The sequence below is a fragment of the Triturus cristatus genome, chromosome 4_1, assembly GCF_964204655.1.
Source record: "Triturus cristatus chromosome 4_1, aTriCri1.1, whole genome shotgun sequence".
In the NCBI taxonomy this organism is placed as follows: domain Eukaryota; kingdom Metazoa; phylum Chordata; class Amphibia; order Caudata; family Salamandridae; genus Triturus; species Triturus cristatus.
The window spans coordinates 438,042,365-438,048,364 of record NC_140585.1 but is presented as its reverse complement, the minus strand read 5'-3'; positions in this window follow the sequence as shown (position 1 = coordinate 438,048,364).

Genomic DNA, 6,000 nt, shown 5'->3' with positions numbered 1-6,000 from the left:
TTCTTCATTTAACATTTGTACATAAGTTGTGAAAGTACTGCATTCTATGCTATCTTTGCATGCATTAAAGGAATCTTCATAGCTCTGAAAATCTCCAAGTAGTTTGTCCTCTGAACGCCCTGGTTCACACAGCTGTAAAAGTGCCAAGTAGTAAAATTCCTTTTTGTCACTAGTGTCGCAACTCAGCTTCCGGTGATTAATCAAACTTCCTTTTGTTTGCTTCACCAAACATCCTTCCTCACCAGTGACTTTATATTTTCCATTGTTGATGTCTTCTGTGGCATTCCGTTTAAAAATGTAGTTCTGCAGTACTTCATAGAGACACATGTTCTCAAGATGATGACTTCTTTGTGGGTAATATGTGTCCAACATGTTTGTTCTTAAAATGTCTGTACTTTCTGGTTCGTACTCAGCTAAATATTCAATTTCTCGAATAGATTTCAGTACCCGATTTCGCATTCCTGCAAGGCCTAAACTTACCCAAATTATTCTTCTGGATTTGGAGTACAGACTTGCAGATGATAACCTATATGAACATTCGTAGGATCCAATTTCTCGATGCGATAACATCTTTAAACTGAAGCTGTATAGCTTTTTACTGACAGTCTTCTCGTGAGAAATCTCTTCCCACATTTCTTTCAATTCCGTTTTCTCAGATTTTGTGATGTAAGATGTGACATACCGAGCAACAGCAATAGAATTGTCAGCTACATACTGAATATCCATGTTAGCATTCCACATGGATAAAATGACTGGGTTGTAGTCATTTATATATTACGACTCTTCTTTTCTTCTTAGGTTGTAGGTATTTTTCGGCGATTTTCTTGTAATAGTATGTCGCACAGCTGACATAAAACTGTTTACTCTTCCTTTTGAAAGAACAGGTCGTGGAAATCCAAATCGACATTTTGTGTAGAATTTATCTTTACTTTTGTACTTTCGTCGACAGACACACACCGATGACTTTGGAAACGTAAAACTTGCTCTTTTAAGATTTTTTCTTCTGTGCTTTTAGGTATAGCACATGTTGCATATTCTTCAATGAAAGATAAAACTGCTTCATCAGCATCTGTTCCAAATTTGGGTGCATCCTTGATCCACAACAGCATATGAATATGTGGAGCACCTCTTGCTTGGTACTCTTTTCTCCAAAAGAAATCTACAACTTCTCCAAGAGGTGTTTTTTTTTATTGCAGATGAAGGACATCATAGCCTCAAATCTATGATTGAAATATCTGCAAACATTAACCGGATCCAATGAGCACAATTCTCCTGCTGTCTTGTATTGGATGTTTTCAATATTTGAATTTGCCTCTCAAAGAAAATCCAGTAAATCATCCCAAGCGTACTCAGCACAGCTTAGGGTAAGGAACCATGTAGGAGTTCCTAAATTCCGTAACATACATTTCAATTCTCCATGGCGTCGGTACCAATATTTATTAGTTCCACGCTGACAAGCCATCAAATAAATCAATTAAGATTCCAAATGATCATCTCGCTGTTGCACTTTGTTCATAAAATCCTTTGCCGACACATTATGTAGATGTACTCCAGTTTTCAAAATGTGATTTACTGCATAAGATAGTGCAGACAAGTCACTTTCAAATAAAAGATGGAACAAATAAGGAATACTTGGACGAAATCTTGGATGCTCTGCATATAATCTTGTAGTCCGATACTCAGAAACAGGAATCTGTACTGGACGTTCATCATATCGTCTACCTTTTCCTGTAGGAAACAGCTGCTCTTTGTACTTTTGGTACATCTACCAGCTCCTGCCAAATTTTCTTATTCTTTGTAGGTACACCATTAACCAGAATAACTAATGGTTCAGTTTCCAAACTGTCTGCATCAATTGTTTCCATATTTTTTTTCAAATCCAATGGCAAATAGACAACTCTTCCTTTTAAACCTCTTTGTAAATCCGAAGGAGGTAATTTACCTCTTTTGGGCTCCATACGCACTATGGTCTGAAACGGATGGACACCTTGAATGAGTATAGACTCATACGTATTTAAATCGGAAAGTTCTGCAGGAATATCAACCAATTCTAAATTATTATGTACAGCTCTAGCTGGCATTCTATTTTCTTCTAACTTGTTATAACAGTATTTACAAATACGCTGATCTTCACCCAAATCAAAACAATTTTCCAGAAATATATATGTTGCAAAATCCTTCCACTTATAATTATCTTCATTTTCACTTTTTTTATAGAGATCAACATTCCTTGTTTGAATCTTATAATGGCTTCTCCGGCAACAAATACAAGTAATATTTGGTCTTTCATTAGAGATGATAGTAAATTTTGTCATTTCATCTTCAAATTTTTACTAACAGTGAGTTCTACATTCTCTTCCACATTTTCCTCAATAACTGTCTCATTTCCTGCACTTTCTTGCTCTGGACCAAAGTAACAAAACTGAATATCATCAGTAACCTTCACTACATCTGATACAGATCCACGGAACAGAGCATTATTCAACTCATTTAACTTTAGTGCTGGACTTTTAGCAAAATACAATGTTCTCACAAACTTTCTCATTTCAGTATGATGTACAGCCAACATCCTGTTAAATGGTACCGGCAGTTTCAGTCGATAACCCTTCAAGTATTGCCCGGCGGTAATCGCCTCTCATACCATTCGATAATTTACCAATGAAAGAGGCAGGCGCCGGAGACTGAAAGGCAGGAAACAAAGTTTTATTCCGTCGGAGCAGAACACATCAGATCAGACAGCAAGGTATCGTCACGAGGTGCTCTAACTGCATCTCTGAGGCCTGGCCTCTTATACACAGGTTTATGTCTTTATTGCAGGTTTATTGTACATGGCACATTCTTGAGATTACTTTGATGTATAAAAGAACGTCTTCGGAATCCCCACTTCGAACTCGTTCCCACACATATCTACAGTGGAAGTCCCCACCCCATCTACAGTAGGAGATGGCTATCACGCAGCTGGACATTCCGCCAATTCCCGGGGATGTGTGCAACCGGCTGGGTCTCAGGGGGTAGGGGCTTTGATCCACTGTAATCCCTTTGATGTGGGGTGTTTCCCTTACAGTAGGGGCAATAAACTGCATCCGCAGGGCTAGGTGATGGCCTGGGACCGGTTCGGATAATGGGGCGCAGAGGAAGGGGGTTATCAAAGAGATGCATGACCATGTATGGGATGTCGGTCGGGCGTGGGATGTGGTTCCATGGCAGGGTCGCGCAGAAGGAGAGGGTTTATGGCCCGTGTATGAGAGAGCGGGGGTGGCCGGTGCGCGGGGGGGTGTTTGCAGCGTCAGGGGAATGCGCTGGCGATCGACAATGATCGGGGGAGAGAGTGGGGTGTCTAAAATGACTGTCGTGTGCTCGCTGTGCGTGGCGCTGGGGAGAGGCAAGATGGCGCAGATAATGTTCAGTTTGCAAGCTAAATTTCCACAGTCCTCCCTTTTAACATATCTCGCCAGCTTGCCTAGTTCGGATCTATCCCCATAATACTACGAATTTCCACCTCATACAGAGCTTTCATTCGCTCTGTTTCAAAGTCCAAAGTCTTAGGGCAGATGCAGTTCATAAGAAGCGAACATAAAGGTGGCAGACACTGAATCCCCAAGCAACATCCACATAGTATCACCATTGGTATTAGGATAAATGAAAACAGCCTCCATCCCCAACTTTTAATAGTGTCCCAAAACCAACTCCCCAGTGACCATTCTTCTTGCTCTTGATGGACCTCTGCGGATAGTCTGTGGAGGTGTTCAATTGCTTTGTAGACTGAGGGTGAGTTATCCGGTACGTAGGTACAACAGCTGGACCCAATGATGCGGCATGCTCCTCCACGATCAGCCAGAACCACATCTAGAACGAGGCGGTTCTGAAGGGCCACTAAGCGGACGGCCTGGAGCTCGGCGGTGTTGTTGGCGAGGGCGCCAGCCGTAATGTTCATCGCCGTTTCGACTGCCTGGGTTAAGTGGCGGATGGCACGGCTGTTTGCCATTGGACCCCAGAGTGGAACAAGGCCTTTTACTGCGTCCATGAACTGTGCTCCGGCGGAGTCGGCTTGCACAATGTCTTTGGCCCGTTTCTGTCGGTGATGGTTTGCTGGAGCCACATATGTCGGAGGAAGGACAAAGGCGATGTAGCAGGTGCCTCCCCAACCTTTCGGAAGCCAGGTGTAGGCCTTAGTACCACAGACGAAGTACATATTCGGGGAGGCAACAAAGGAGGGTGGGTCAACTGAGTCCAATGTTCGGGTGATGAGGCAGGAGCTGTGGCCCACCAGCTGCGCCCCCAGGCCTTCGAGGCACACAAATCCAGTGATGTTGATGACGGACAGGGCCACTGTTAGGGTGGCGGCCGTCCGTTTCCGGAGGTAAGAGAAGGTGGGTCTGGCTGGGTTGTTGAACACTTGCATTTCAACTCGTTCTTTGGCAGGGATGTCCATGTGAAAGGAAGTGTTCGATCTCAGAGGGCAGAAGAGGGCAGAAGTTCTTCCAGTTTTGTTCAGCCAGAACCCATGGTAGAAGTGTGACATGGTTCTGCCGGAAGTGGCATTGTCCTTGTAGCTTTCTTGCAGGAGGATTAGCCAGGCGAGGCAGGAACCATGGACAGAAAAAGGTGAAGGGATGAAAGGGATAGAGTGTCCAGTAGCATGTGGTAGCAACCCACAGATCCAGCAATTAGTGGCGTTGGCGGCAAGATTGTGTTGGTGGAGCAGCTGCACAAAAGAGTTATTCCAGAACTCCTTACGCCTTTCTCGGAGTTGGGGTGAAAGTGAGATCAGATGGTGTTCTTTCATGGTGGTAGGTTGAACGGTGGTCAGCAATGTCTTATGAGCGGGTGTGCTCTCCTCCATGATCCAGAAGGTGACCACGAGGAGAAGGCAAAAGAGAAGGGTAATGAAAAGTGCAATAGTCTTTAAGCTGTGCATTCGGTCAGTCTTTGGGTTTTTGTAGTGGATCTTCGGACGTCCGGTTGCTTCCATCATCTTCATGTCGGGCGCTTCCATCACCTTCAAGAGACTCGGTAGCGGGCAGAACCACAGACTTTGTTTAGTTTCTCTCCTGGTGGCCTTTGAGGTGACTAGGCTACCGCTCTGAGATTTCCACTTAGCCTTTGGTCTGCTTAGCCGAAGTTCTCTCCTTTCATCGCAAGTTATACCCTTCCTTGGATGGCACGGTGGGATCAGGATATCTTACTAACTCAAGTGTCTCTGTATCTGGGCAGCGGCTCAGGGATGGTCGGTCTTTGTCCAGAAGTTCTTCTTGGGCGGTGATGTTGTCCGTGGTTGTCAGGGTCGGTGATACCTTCTTGCAGTGGTGTGCATGCAGCCAATTGCGTTTCCCCTCCACTCGAAGAGCTGTTCGGGTGGTGATCAGGACTTGCAGGGGGCCCGTCCACCGGGGCTCCAGACTCTTGGTGCGCTGGAAGTTACGCACTAAGACGAAGTCACCGGGTTGGATGTCGTGTCCGGGGCCCCTGGAAACATCGGGAATGACGTGCAGCACCTGCTGATGGATAACAGACAACGTTTTAGTTAGGTTATACAAATAGTCAGACATGAGGACGTCTGGGGCGTCGTGGATGGATGTTGGCTTTGGAGCAGCCCAAAGGTTCATGGGCCGCCCGAAAACGACCTCGTAGGGGGTTAAGTGGTGTTTAGTGGGGGTGGAACGCATTGATAGCAATGCTAGCGGGAGAGCGTCTGGCCATCTCAATACTGTGGTGGCGACTATTTTTGCTATCTTAAGCTTCAATGTGGCGTTGTGTCGCTCAACCAAGCCTGCAGATTGGGGATGGAAGACCGCATGGAATTTCTGTTTTACACCCAACCCTTTTAAGATGAGTTGGATAACTTCGGCTACGAAGTGGGGGCCGTTGTCGCTCCACAAAATTCGACAAAGGCCGTATCGGGGGAAGAATTCCTTCAGTAGTACTTTTGCGGTAGTCATAGCGGTGTTGTCATGGGTTGGGTAGGCTTCCACCCACTTGCTGAAGGCACACACAACGACA